The sequence below is a fragment of the Delphinapterus leucas genome, chromosome 3 (assembly GCF_059928025.1).
Source record: "Delphinapterus leucas isolate spDelLeu-1000000601 "Yukka" chromosome 3, BTC_Dleu_Yukka2, whole genome shotgun sequence".
Classification (NCBI taxonomy): Eukaryota; Metazoa; Chordata; class Mammalia; order Artiodactyla; family Monodontidae; genus Delphinapterus; species Delphinapterus leucas.
Window position 1 is genome coordinate 95,725,606 of NC_143131.1, and position 15,317 is coordinate 95,740,922.

Sequence of the window (15,317 nt, forward strand, 5' to 3'; positions counted from 1 at the left end):
AATTAGGATGATGGTCAACCCACTGGTCTCAACTTTGAAGGAAGGGAAGGAAAGGGCAGGGGGTTAGGAAGACAAGAGCCTCTGCTCTTTTTTTTTTTTTATTTTAACTCCATGAACTTGGCGTAATTAGATCAGTTTCACATTATTTTTCACCTTACCAACTTGAGCTACAAAGTGGAACCTAACTTCTCAGAGGAAAATAAAGCAAGTCAAAGGTCTGCTAGTCCTTGGCTAATACTCAGCGAGGTATTCGGTGTTCAAATCCTGTATAATCACATATATAAGCAGGGTTTTAAATAGAGTTAGGGGGCGGAGCTGTGCGGAAAGTGGGCAGAGAATAAGCTTGAGTTGTAATGGTTAGGAGGCTACTCCTGACCCCTCACGCCCCACCCCGCCAAATAAAAGGCAGAGGGAGGAACTGTCCTAAGATCTCACTGTGAGAAGCTACTTCCCAACTCCAGAGATTTCACAGGGATACCTGCCTCTCTAACTTTGGAAGTCAGCTGACCTCCGGCTCCTGCTTTTGCTGCAGGCCCATTACTGAAACCTAGTGAAGAGGGTCCGCCTACTGGAGAGCGAGGCAGAGAAATTCAGTGGATGAAGCCAGAAGGTTATTTGGGTTCTGTTTTTTCATTACAGTGAGCATATTGTGAAACACAATGCTAATTCTGAGAGGTTTGTTTTTGTTCACCTGACTTTATTATAAGAAGTTTTAAGGGTTCACTAATGGTTCTGCCCTACTCGCCCATTTAGTATTCATGAGAAGTTCACCTGCCTGCTTCATAATCACCTGGGATGTCAATTGGAGATCCCTGGTCCCACCTCAAAACTATTCTCTCCGTATATCAAGTGTTGCCTGCTATTGAAGGAAAGTATTATTAACCAACTAATACAATTCTGGCTTACTCTGAAGAATGTCTGAGCACCACGGGCCTAAACTCACCTCTCCATCATCCAATTCCGATCCCATCAAGAGTGGTACATTTATTTTATAATCAACAAAAGGCATCCTCTTTCCTTCTCCCGCCCCCCGCCCCCCGCCCCCCGAGTTCCTAGGCAACCAGGGTCCTGCTGTGTGCTTTAGAGGGCCAGTTTCTGGCCCTCTTGCGGCAAGCCTTCTCGCTCAGGGCCAGCACCTCCTTCTGGACTTCTTTCCCCAGGGTCGGTCCTCCAGAGGGTAGAGAGGGCTGTAGTACGCATCCCAGACGGGGGGGGGGGGGGGGGCAGGGGGCTGGTGGCCAAGGGGAAGCTGTTTGGGGCGACAAGGAGCTTGGAGATGCTGGTCAGGATGTCCCTATGCATGTGCAGGAGGCTCCCAGAGTTGTAGGATGGAGCCCCAGGATTCGAAGAAAAGTAGAACCTGGGTCCTCCATTTGCACTTCTGGTCCGGGGTGTAAATGATAGGGTTGGCCCGAAGCACAGCCTCTACCTTCGAAATGTTAGTAAGTATTCTGTTTCGGAAGAGTGTGTTCCGTGTTTGAAGAACAGGAGAGAGAATTCAGGGAGGCTCACAGTTCGCCCGGGACGCTTTCGTCTGGGAGGGCGTTAACCGGCTCCCCAGCCCCGGGAGCCGCGGGACTGTCTGGCCTGAAGCATCCACGGAGTTGGGGTTAGTGAGGTATGAGACTGATGTTTCAGGTGCTCGCACCAGAGCTGCAGATCATCCTTATCCTTTCTGATGACCGTGTGCAGGGCCACAACCTTTTCTCGAAACTCCAGGTGCAGAAGACAAACGCAGACGCCGTTTCTCGCCTTCTAGCCACAGGCGAATCCCGGCAGGCAGCGCACCGCGCAGCCTTCGCATTTCCCGACACTTCCCGCCTGTAAACCAATTAGGTGCCTCTCCAGGCACTTTCTCTGAGGCAGCGCGGAGGCCCGCCTCCCCGCAAGGCTTTCAGCTTAGGCGCGGCGCCACCCGGCCCGGCCGAGGGCGCGGTCACCACGCGTCACCGACAGCGCAAGCCTGGGTTTCTAAAGGGCTCCGGGACAGGTGCCTGGCTGAAATCCGGTGCCTTAGCATCTACTCCTCCCCACCAAAGGAAGGATGTTTGAAATGTTCCCGACCTGGGACAACGGCCAAGGACCTGGAAGGAGTGCTGATAACGCCAAGGCTTGGCGAACGGGGGTTCTTTTCCTATTTATCCGCCATAAGGTCGGACTGCTTGCTGAACCCGATCCCACCCTCCACGCCTATCCACCGTCTGGTCCGGCCCTCCCTCTGCGCTCCGCGCCTGGACGGGCGACGTCAACCACTCGATGTCACCACGCTTAGGAGCCCTGGGTGCGTCGAGGAGAGCCCCCTGGCCAATGCCCGACCCTCCTCCCCATCTTCGCAGGCTGAGATCTTGACCCTCGCCGTCCCGAGAGCCCCCGCGGTCGCCCAGCTGGCCAAGTGCCTTTTGGCTCATTTCAGAAATGCCGCGCAATTAAAAAAAAAAAAAAGAAAGCGTCTACTTTGCATTCTGCAGCTGCTGGGGCGCCCTGGCTGAGAGCGCTGACCTGGGACTCCAGCCCCGCCCTCCCCGGCGGTTTCAAGGGCCCGGGACGCCTACAGCCACAAGCCGAGCAGTGCCTGGAGTGGGGGCCACAGGCTGAGTAGTGCCTGGAGTGAGGGCCCAGTCCGCGGCTCCGCGCGCCCCGGCACTTACCTTGCCTCTGGCTAGCAATTCCATGATGTAGCCAAATTCACTTATGTCCCCCGACTCAGACATGGTTACGACCCTTCGCAAACTCGGGAGGAACGAGGCAGGTGCATCGAATATGTTCTTTTTCTCTCTCTTGCTCTGTTTTTAGTCTGAGTTTTGCCAAGCGCCCCGCCTGTGTGCTGTTAACGAGGAAAAATGAGAAAGCGGGGGGAAAAAGCAAAAAGCGGGGTTGGGTGGGATGAAGGCCATAGAGGGCTCCTGGGCAGCCACGTCTGGCGTTCTTTGCTCCGGGCAGGGCGACGTAACGCAACAAACGAGGGCGGCGGCGGCGGTGGCGACCGTGAAATCCTCACCGGGCGGAGCAGGGCGCGGAGGCCCCGCCTCCTCGGGGATCGCGGCCCGCGCCTCCTGCCAGGGGTCGGAAGGCTGCGGAGACAAACACCTACACAAAAGCTTGTCTGCTCCCGGCGTGGCGCCGCCCCAGCCCGGACACCCACTGGATAGTTAAAGCCGTCCTTTATGCGATGGCTGAGACGGCGGCTGTCTGGAGCTCTCAACGCAAGGACCAGGAAAAATCCTCACCCAACTGTCTGGAGGTGCGAGGGCAGAGAGAATGAATGCAAAGCAGGCACAACAAAGGATCTGGCTGACAGCGCCGGAAAAAAAAATAAGTGAGGGCCCAGGAAACGGCAACGCCGCATCTCAAGTCAGCCTTCCTGAAATCCAATAGGTAACAAAGACCAAGCCAGCGCTTCTGAGATGAGAACAAATACCAGGATTGTATTTTAAACACTCTAAGTGTGTAAGGTCGATTGTATCTCTATATCCTCTTGATACTCAACTTTCCTTTAATTTAAAAAAAAAAAAAAGGATTCCTGCCAGCAAGATTCCTGGACATTCTCACTCCTAGTTACGACTCACTTTCCAATTATTTATTTCATTGAGTTAAACATTCAGTGCATGTTTCTCACATTTTATACTTCTTTTTAAAATAGCAGCTCCCCTAGGAGGCTGCAGCTGAAACGGCCTCTTAGTCTTCTCCCTGCTTCGCTCATACCTATCTTTGCTTCTCTTGAGAAGAAAACTTGGCGGAACAAAGTCAGGACTACTCTATTCCTCCACTATAGGCAGTCTCTTATCTTTCTTGCAAAGGAGGAAAGTGATAAGGGCATGACCTTTTCTTTAAAAAAAAAAAAGAGAGAGAGAGAGAGAGAAAGAAGAAAAGAAAAGAAATGCCAGCTATGATTAGATTAGACACAACTATAAGATTTACTGCAAGAATGAAACCATTTCCCTTAGGGGTTTTTCTTGTTTGCCTTTTCTTTGGGTCATTTTCTGATTTCTCTTCTCTGGTCCAGAAATCCAAAAGTATATAATGATTTCTTTCTTCTTTTTCCTGCACATAAAGCTCCAATAATGTTGCTCCTTGACTCTTCTTCCACTAGAACTTTGCTCCTTCTTCAGTGTGTTACTTTTCTCTCTAAGTTGGTGCCGATCGCCTCTTAGAGCAAGCAGCAAAAGTTAATGTGTTGGGTGTTCACAGTTGGGCTCAGTAGGAGATAAGACAAAATCATAATGCTTCTTGTTTAGAAGCTTCTTGTCCTTCTCAAGTTCTCCAGAACCTTGTGTATGCCCTTTGCTTCCATAAGGAAAACTAAACAGAATTCAAGTAAGGTCTGTAGCATCCATGAATGCATTCCTCCCCAATATTAGCAATACTTGACAGATTGCCAGAAAGAGGTATTGCTTTAAAAGAGAGTTTTTCACACCCAGAAAGTATTTGGGCACATAATAAAAATCACGATGTTAGAGCCAAACTAGTCTTAAGTCAGGCATGACAAGCAGGAAGGAGGAAGGGAGAGACAAAGGAACAAAATAAGCCAAATGTTTCCCCTTAAAAAGCTTACCCCCAAAACCCCATCCAATGACCTCCACTTACATCTCCCGTATGAGAACAAGGACATATGTCCACTCATAGTTACAAGGAAGGCTGGGAAGGTGATTATTTTACTCTGGGAACATTGCCACTCTAAACAAAATCAAGGATTTATTAGTGAGGAAGAAGAAGAAAGAGATACTGAGTAGGAAACTGTTGGTTTCTGCTACCCCTGGGGTAAGTCCATTCAGTTTCCTGAGTTTCTTTCTTCTTTATTTTCACTTTTTTGCCAGCACCACGCAGCATGTGGGATCTTAGTTCCCCGACCAGGGACTGAACCCGCCAGGGAAGTCCCAGTTTGCTGAGTTTCAATTTTCTCTTCTGTAAAATGACTGGTTTTGAACTAAACGGTCTGTAACCTCTTCCTCCTCTTAATGCTAATGTCTCCAATCTAAGGATCCCTTTACCATCCGGCAGCACTAGCTGCTCCTCTTTTCCCTGAATAAGTTGCTATTATAAAAGGTCTGTCCACCCGATCACTTGCTATTAGGAAATACTCCAGGCAAAATATGCTTAACAGTTGCCTGGATTCCCACCCAAGGCCAAGATGGGGCTGGGGGCAAGGGTCTTAGAATCAGCTGCTGTAGTGGCAAGAAGTGGAACTGCCCATAAGAGTCCAGATTGGTGCCCACAAGTTGGACACTGAACATTTACTCAGATGCCTGGTGGTATTTACCACTCTTTATTTAGTCACTGAGTGAATATAGCACTATGGAACATTAAGAACCTTTCAAAGATGACAGGCATACAAAATGAAGACTGCATTAACATTTCCCTTGAAATTCTCTGTACAGACTTCAAAGACACAGGATCAGTCAGTAGGTGCCAAACAAAATTTGCTTTATTATTTCTCTTACTTCTAAGAACAAAATAAGATTAATATCATACAGATTAATATCTAACTTCATTCCCCATAGGAACCAAAATTAAGAAAAAAGTTAATTCACATTTCTCAAAAATAATAAAAGTAGCATGACAGATGCTGCTTCACAGGGAAATTCCCCACCTAAAAGAAAGATATTTAATAGAGGGATTACATGATGTGTGAATTTTTCACACTGAGAAGTCTAGCAATATTAAAGAGTCCCTCGCTGTGGGAAATCTAATTGTCAGTTTCCATCTAATGGAGAAAACTTTTCAATATAACTGCTTAATTGCCATGCGGATTCCTGAAATGACTCTAACCTATAGAGAGCCACAGCTTTTGGCTTCATTTTCATCCATGACACCCTATTTTCTCCTCCTTATAGTAAACAACATAACACAATAGTTTTAACAAATAACACAAAAAATACACATTCCAAGTTTTTCTTAGCTGTGGACACAAATAAATAATTGTACAAATTTAGAAGTTGAAATCTATGACGATGAATGTTTAGCAGTTTAGGAGTTAGAGACTGGAATTAGTAATATAAAAATATCCTGGTTTTAATAAACCCTCATATTTACTTCAACAGTCTTTATTTCAAAAGTGGAAACATACAATGTAGCTTTCTGACACAAATGCATCCTAGCACCTATACCTAGAAAGGTCATTTAAAAAACCAAAATTTTTAACAGCTTTATTGAGGTATGATTTACATACCATAAAATTCACCAATTGTAAGTGTACAGTTTAGTAATTTTTATTAAATTATGGAGTTATGCAGTCATCTCATAATCCAGTTCTAAAACATTGGAATATCTCTCCATTTATTGAGATTTTCTCTAATTTCTTTTAGCTGTGCTCTATAGTGTTCAGATATATTGCACTGCTTTTGTTAAATGCATTGCTAAGTATCATTATTGTGAATGAACTTGATTTCTTAATTTCATTTTTGGGCTGTTTATTGCTTGTACAGAGAAATGCAACTAATAATTGCATAATAAACTGTATCTTGCAATGTTGTAAAATTCATTAATCTGTAATTAAAGAAAGTTTTACTTTTTCCTTTCTAGTCTGTATGCCTTTATTTTTCTTGCCTTATAACTCTAGTTAGAACCTCCATTATAATACTGAATATAAGTGACAGGAGTTGACATCCTTGCCTCATTCCAATAGTAGCAGAGAAACAGTCCATCTTTAACCATTAAATATTGGTTTAACTACATTCCATAAATTTTGACACATTGTGGGTTTGTTTTTATTCATTTACAAATATTTTCTAATTTTTCCTTGTGACAGGCTATCTAGAAATATGTTGTTTAATTTCCAAATTATTCCAAATTTCTAAATAGTTTTCCCATATTTCTTCCTGTTGATTTCTAATCTAATTCAGTTTTAAACAAATACCATTTTTAAAAATTATTTCAATGTTTTTAAAATATATCAAGGCTTTTTTATGGGCTAACATGGGAGTTAGCAAACCTTCTCTTACTGGGTGAGATATTAGTTAAATATTTAACACTTGCAGCAATACAGTCTTTTTGATGAAAGCACAGTCAACAATAGATAAACAAGCGGGTGAAGCTATGTTCCAATAAACATTTATTTACAAAACTAGGCAACTGAATAAGCACATGAAAAGGTGCTCAACCATCATTAGTCATTAGGGAAATGCAACCCAATACCACTTCATACCTACCGGGATGCTTATAATTTAAAAGAAATGGAAAATAAGTCTTCGTGATGATGTGGAGAAATTGGAAGCCTTGTACATAGCTGATGGGAATATAAAATGATTCAGTGCGAAACAGTTTAGTGGTACCTGAAGAAGTTAAACATAAGACTACCAGCAATTCCACTTCTAGGTAGATACTCAAAAGAACTGGAAGCAGGGACTCAAAGAGATACTTGTTTGTACACAAGTGTTCACTGCTGCATTTTTCACAATAAACAAAAGATATAAACAACCCAAGTGTTGATCAACACATGATTGGATAAACAAAATGTAGTATATACATATAATGGAATATTTTTTTCTACAATATGGAATGAACTTCTGATATATGGTACAATATGGATAGACCTTGAAAACATTAGGCTAAGTGAAATAAGCTAGACACAGAAGGACAAATACTATATAATTTTACTTACATAAAATGTCTAGGATAGGCAAATTCATAGGGACAGAAAGTAGATTAGACAGACCGGAGGGAGAGGGGAATGGGGACTTACTGTTTAATGGGTACAGAGATTATGCTGTGGATGATGAAAAATTTGGGGCAGAGTTAATGGTGATGGTTGCACAACATTACAAATGTAAATAATGCCACTGAACTGCACACTTAAAGATGGTTTTAAAAAATTAAGTGTCTGGCTCTTGAGTTGTAGTTTACTGATTGTTTCCTAAAATATTATCTGTTTTGGGTAATATTCCATGTATGCTTAAAAGGCATGTGTATTCTTCTGTTGGGTGCAGCATTCCAGGAATCAGCTAGGTAAAGTTGGTTTTCCATGTCTTAGGTCTTTGTTCTTCTTCTGTTCCTCCTCTACTATATTCTTTTGTGTTAAACTTTTTTTAGTGAACCTATTTCATTATTCTGTTGATTTTAACAAAATTACTACTTCTTAATAGTTACTCTAGGAATTATGATATAAATATTAACTGAGCACAATCTACTTTGGGTTAATACTGACTTAATACCAGTAAAATACAGCAACTTAACAATATAGTTCCAATCCTCCTCCCTCCACTGCCATACATATTATGTATGTATAACACCTATGTATGTTATAAACCCAAGAATACATTCTTATAATTACTGCTTTACACAATCTAAGACAAGATTGCTGTGTTTTTAAAGAAATTGAGAGGAGGAAAAAATATATGTACACAATTTATTTATTCACAGTTTATCATTTCTGGTACCTATAATTTCCTGCTATCTGTAGTCATTTCCTTTCATTCTGAAGACCTCCTTTAGTATATCTGTAAGACAATGTGTTAGCAATGTTTCTTCAGTCTTTTAATTAATCTGTAAATCCAAAATAATCACAATAAAATTACTTTCAGGATTTTCTAGAAATATGTCAAGTTACTTCTAAAATTAATTCAAAAGACCAGTGGGTACAACTCTGTACTCCCAATGCAGGGGGCCCGGGTTTGATCTGTGGTCAGGGAACTAGATCCCACATGCATGCTGCAACTAAGAGTTTGCATGCCGCAACAAAGAAGTCCGCATGCCACAACTAAACATGCCACAACAAAGATCCCACGTGCCACAACTAAGACCCGGTGCAGCCAAAAATAAATAAATAATTTTTTTTTTTTAAAAAGAGAGAAATGCACAAGATTGGCCAAGACAATTTATAAAGTACAATGCTGTAGCAAATACAAAAATGAAGCCATAATAATTAGAACTGGTATAAGAATAGACGAGTAGATCAATAACATAGAATAGAAAATCTAGATTAAAACTTATGATTAGATTTTACATGATTTCTGTTGATTTACTAAGTAATAAAGGTGATATTTCAAATCAGTGATGAAAGGGAGGAGGTCGAGATGGCAGAGTAGGAGGATGTGGAACTCACCTTCCCCCACGAACACATCAAAAATACAACTACATGTGGAACAATTCTCACTGAAAACTAACTGGAGACTGGCAGAAGGACTGCTGTACAACCAAGCCTGTAAGAAAGCTACACACAGAATCAGATAGAAAGGGAAGAGAAAGAATCAGGTTGGGACCTGCACTCCTGGGAGAGGTCTCAGAGGAAAACGGAGATTACACAGGTGGAGACTTGCCCTGGGAGTGAGTGGTTCAAGCCACATATTGGGCGCCTTGGCCCTGGGGTCCAACACAGGGAAGACAAGCCCCGTTGCCTGGTTGGAGGCCTGGTGGCACTAACAGGAGGGCTGTGGGAAGCCTGGACTCCACTTGTGAAGAGTGTGCGAACACTTGCTTGCTCTTGAAGCAGGGCAGAGACAGTGGATTGAGACGGCATACCACTGCCCCTGCATGTACCCCAGCCTGAGATGAGTGATAGCTCCAGCCACTTGCATCATGACACAGCTCTACACTAGGGCAAGGTCTGCCAAGGCCCAAGGAGAGAGCTCTGCAGTGAGACAAAAATGTGGCTGATGTGACGTCTGAGCAGGGTGGGGGCAGCCATTACTGGTGCTTACATAGGCAGCATATCAGAAGCAGTCTGGGTCTCTGACCCCAGCCGGACCGCCACAGGCCACACCCTGACTCATGCCAAGTGCCCACACTAGCCCCTCTTGCTCCAGCACTGCTTCCCTCTGGGGTGAGGGTACTGGTGCTGGGAGGGGCGAGAGCACACACTTAAAGGGAACAGGACCAGCTCAGACCCAACTCTCAAGATTTCTGTTCCAGTAACTTGGGACCAACCCCACCGCTGATAGGGTGATGATGGTCACAGAAAAGATGGGAAGACCTAGCTCACACCTGGCTCCAGCCCTAGCCGCTCCATCTCAAGCCCCACCTCCTACCATGGTGACAGCTACCAGCACACCCTGGGGAAAGATGTGACTCATGATCACATGAGATTCAGCTCCCCCCACCAAAGCCACTGGGCACACACAGACTGAGTGAGGATGCTCCCACATAAGGACACTCCTTCAAGACCACAATAGGTAACTGTTTCACCCAATTTCAGAGTGACAAAGTCAAACAAAATGAGAAGACAAAGGAGTTTGTCCCAATTGAAAGAACAAGAGAAAACCCCTGGGAAAAAACAAAAAATGAAACAGAAATAAACAATTTACCAGACAAAGAATTCAAAGAATTAGGAATAAAAATGCTAACTGAAGTATGGAAAAGGATAGATGAACACAATGAGAATTTTAACTAGGAACTAGAAAACATAAAGAAGTATAGGTCAGAGCTGAAGAATACAATAACTGAAATGAAAAACATACTAAAAGGAATTAACAGCAGACTAGGTGATACAGAAGAACTCATAAGTGATCTGGAAGACAGAATAATGGAAATCACCCAATCAACCACCAAAAGGAAAAACAAATTAAAAAAATGAGAACAGTTTAAGAGGTCCCTGGGACAACATCAAGTGTACCAACAATTGCATTATAGGGGTCCCAGAAGGAGAAGAGAAAGAGAAGGGAATTGAAAATGTATTTGACGAAACTATGGCTGAAAACTTCCCAAACCTGAAGAAGGAAAAAAATATCCAGGTATAGGAAACAGAGTGTCCCAAACTAGATGAACTCAACAGACCCACACCAAGACATATCATAATTAAAATGGCAAAAGTAAAAGAAAAGAGAGAATTCTAAAGGCAGCAAGAGAAAAACAAAGAATCACATACAAGGGAAACTCCAAAAGGCTATCAGCTGATTTTTCGGCAGAAACGTTGCAGACCAGAAGGGAGTGGCATGATGTATTCAAAGAACTGAAAGAGAAAAATCTGCAACCTAGGATACCTTACCCAGCAAGATTATTATTTAGAATTGAAGGAGAGATAAAGAACTTCTCCGACGAGCAAAAACTAAAAGAGTTCATCAATGCTAAACCTACTCTAAAAGAAGTCTTAAAGGGTCTTCTATAGGAAAGGCAAATACATAGTAAAGGCTGAAGATCAACCACTTAAATAAGCTAGTATGAAAATTAAAAGCCAAAAAAAATTATAAAATCAACTATAACTATAATAATTATTAAAAAGATAAACATGAAATTGTTAAATATGACATCAAAAACACAAAATGTTGGGGAGGGGAGTAAAAAAATGTAGATCTTTTAGAATGTTTGAACCTGAAGGACTACTTGTTTGAAACAAGTAGACATAGTTATAGGTCAACGTATATGAACCTCATGGTAACCACAAATCAAAAACCTACAACAGATACACAAAAACAGAGAGAAAGGAACACCAGCACACCACTAAAGAAAATCATCGAAACACAAAGGAAGAAACTAAAAGAAGAAAAAGAGAAGAAATACAGAAACAACCAGAAAGCAAGTAACAAAACAGCAATAAGTATGTAGCTATCAATAATTACTTTAAATATCAATGGACTAAATGCTCCAATCAAAAGATATTAGGTGGCTGATTGGATAAAAAAACAAGACCCATTTATATGCTGCTTGCAAGAGACTCACTTCAGAGCTAAATACATACACAGACTGAAAGTGAGGGGATGGAAAAAGATATTTCATGCAAATAGAAATGACAAGAAAGCAGGGGTAGCAATACTCATATCAGACTTTAAAACAAAGTTTATAACAAAAGAAAAGGAAGGGCATTAGGATCAATACAAAAAGAGGATATTACACTTGTTAACATATATGCACCTAGTACAGGAGCACCTAAATATGTAAAGCAAATATTAACAGACATAAAGGGAGAAAGTGACAATAATCCAATAACAGTGGACTATTAACACCCCACTTATATCAATGGTCAGATCATCCAGACAGAAACAGTGGTCTTCATACAATAGAACAGTTGGGCTTAAGAGATATCTATCAGACATTCCATCCCCAAACGGCAGAATACACATTCTTTCAAAGTGCATATGGAACACTCTCCAGGATGGATCACATGCTAGGCCACAAAACAAGTCTCAACAAATTTAAGGTGAGAGAAATTATATCAAGCATTTTTTCAGACCACAACAGTCTTAAACTAGAAATCAATTACAGGGAGAAAAATGGGGAAAGCACAAACACCTGGAGACCAAACAACATGCTACTAAAAAAACCAATGGAACAATGAAGAAATCAAAGAGGAAATCCGAAAATGCCCCAAGACAAATGAAAATGGAAACACAATTTTCTAAAACCTATGGGATACAGTAAAAGCAGTTCTAAGAGGGAAGTTTATAGTGACACAGGCCTACCTCAAGAAATACCAAAAATCTCAAATAAACAGCCTAACCTAATTACAAAAAGAAGAACAAAGTCCAAAGTCAGCAGAAGGGAGGAAATAATAAAGATAAGAGAAGAAATAAATAGAATAGAGAACAACAACAACAAAAAAACAATTGAAAAGACCAATGAAATCAAGAACTAGTTTTGTGAAAGGATAAACAAAATTAATAAACCTTTAGCCAGGCTCATTAAGAAAAAGAGAGGATCCAAATAAACAAAATAAGAAATGAAAGAGGAGAAATAACAACAGATATCACAGAGATACAAAGAACTATGAGAGAACACTACAAACAGCTGTATGTCCCAAAACTGGAAAACCTAGAAGAAACACATGAAATGAACACATTTCTAGAAACATTCAGTTCCGAGACTGAATCAGAAAGAAAAAGAAATAGACAATCTGAACAGACAGATCATTAGTAGTGAAAATGAATTTGTAATTAAGAAAAAAAATCCCAGCAAACAAAAGCCAGGACCCGACAACTTCATAGGGGAATTCTATCGAACATATAAAGAAGAGCTAATGCCTATCCTTCTCAAACTATTCCAAAAAATTAAAGAGGATGGAACACTCCTAAATTCATTCTACAAGGTCACCATTACTCAATACCAAAACCAGACAAAAATGCTACCAAAAAAAAATTTACAAGCCAATATCTCCGATGAATAGAGATGCAATAATTCTCAACAAAATATTAGCAAACCAAATTCAGCAATATATAAAAAGGATTATACACCATGATCCCACCAAAAAACTACTAGAGTTCATCAAGGAATTCAGTAAAGCTGCAGGATACAAAACTGATATACAGAAATCTATTGCTATTCTATACACTAAAAATGAACTATCAGAAAGAGAAAGCAAGAAAAAAATCCCATTTAAAATAGCATCAAAAAGAATAAAATACCTAGGAATAAACTTAACCAAGGAGATGAAAGACCTAAACTCTGAAAACTATAAAACACTGATGAAGGAAATTGAAGATGACACAGAGAAACGGAAAGATATCCCATGTTCTTGGATTGGAAGATTAATGTTGTTAAAATGTCCATTCTACCCAAACCAATCTACAGACTTAATGTAATCCCTATCAAAATACCCATGACATTTTTCGTGAAAGAAAAATACCTCTTTCATAGATGCCACTAATCTCATTCTTGAGGTCCTATCTTCTAATACCAAAGGTCACCAAAGGCCCTATCTTCTAACACCATCACACTGGGGTTTAGGATTTCAATATAAGAAGTTTTGAGGGGACACATACATTCAGTCTAAGGCTGAAGATTTTGTCTATTGATCTTGTTTCTGGTCACATTGTTGGGCTCTGTTACTATTTCTAATAGTTTGTTAGTTGATTCTCCTGGAATTAAAAAAAAATTATCTGAATACACATAGGTCATTTTTCTTATTTGTTGCCAATATTTAGAGATTTTTTTTCTTATTTTGTTATAACTTTCATTATAATGTTGGATAGCAGAAATGAAAACAATCATTCTAGATTTATTTCTGACTTTAATGGAAACCATTCAAATAATTCACCTTTGTAGCTGAGGATCTTGGGGGTTGAGGATTTGGGGTTAATAACACCCTTTATTGGGTTAAGAAGGTTTTTTCTATTCCTACTATGCTAAAAAGAATTTTTTTATTAGATATACATGTTGAAATTTATCAAATTCTTTTATGAGGCATCTATATATATGAATGTATGATTTTCATTTTTAATCTAGTAATAGAGTGAATTATATTAATTTTTTTCCAGTGTTGAACCTCTTCTGGGATAAATCCTGCTTGGTTATGATACATAAATCTATTAATACATTACTCAATCTGATGTACCAACATGTTCTTCAGCATTTTTGCTTTAATGTCCACATTTGTCCCAACTGTCACTTTCTGGTGGCCTAGGATTCTTCCTGTTCCCTTTACCTGCCCTGAGTCAGTAGCACATTTGAAGTCATTTCCGTTTTTAGGTAGTAGCTTTTCTCTGTTAACATTATTCCATCTGCTTTGCATATTTCAGGATTCCTTATAATAATTTCTGGCCCGCCCAGTGTATTCATTTCTGTTTTCTAGTACTACTATGAATTAAAAAAAAAAAAAAAAGATCTGTCATTTCCACGAATTTGGAATGGGAGGGACAGAAGCCTTTGCATGGCTCTATCTTTTATCTTGTTCAAAATTCAAAATTGATGCCATTTTTATTTTTTATTTATTTATTTTTTTTGCGGTACGCGGGCCTCTCACTGTTGTGGCCTCTCCTGTTGCGGAGCACAGGCTCTGGACTCGCAGGCTCAGTGGCCATGGCTCACGGGCCCAGCCGCTCCGCGGCATGTGGGATCTTCCCGGACCAGGGCACGAACCCATGTCCCCTGCATCGGCAGGCGGACTCTCAACCACTGCGCCACCAGGGAAGCCCTGATGCCATTTTTAGATTCTTGCTGGAACCTGATTATTTCTAGTACTTTTCAATCAGTTTAAATATCACCAGAAAACTAAGCACATCTACCTAACATTTTCTTCCCTTTCCATAATATGCTTTTTGGTTTAATCCCATAAAATGTTAACTGTTAGGAAGAAAGGCAGTAATACATTAGCCAGAGTTGTCTGTTATAGAGATATGTCACAATATGCCTTTCCTACGTGACTTTTCAACACCCATTCGGGATAATTTTTTTTTTTTTTTACCATACAAATGCTATGGTTTATTTTCAGTATAGATCTGTATTAACCCTGAGAATGTGGGGCAATAGATCTCCATTTTTTTTTTTTAAGTTACAGCTACCTGAGATTTTATTTTTTTATTTTTTTTATTTTTGGGGATAAATTCTTTAAATTTCTTCTTAGAATGAACCAACTTGGTCAGCTACCAACATTTGTTTTCTCCTCTGCATCAGAATAAGGATTTTTTTTTTCTCCAAATGAAATGCTGGTTACCTCAGCAACATTAAGAAGAGTTTTC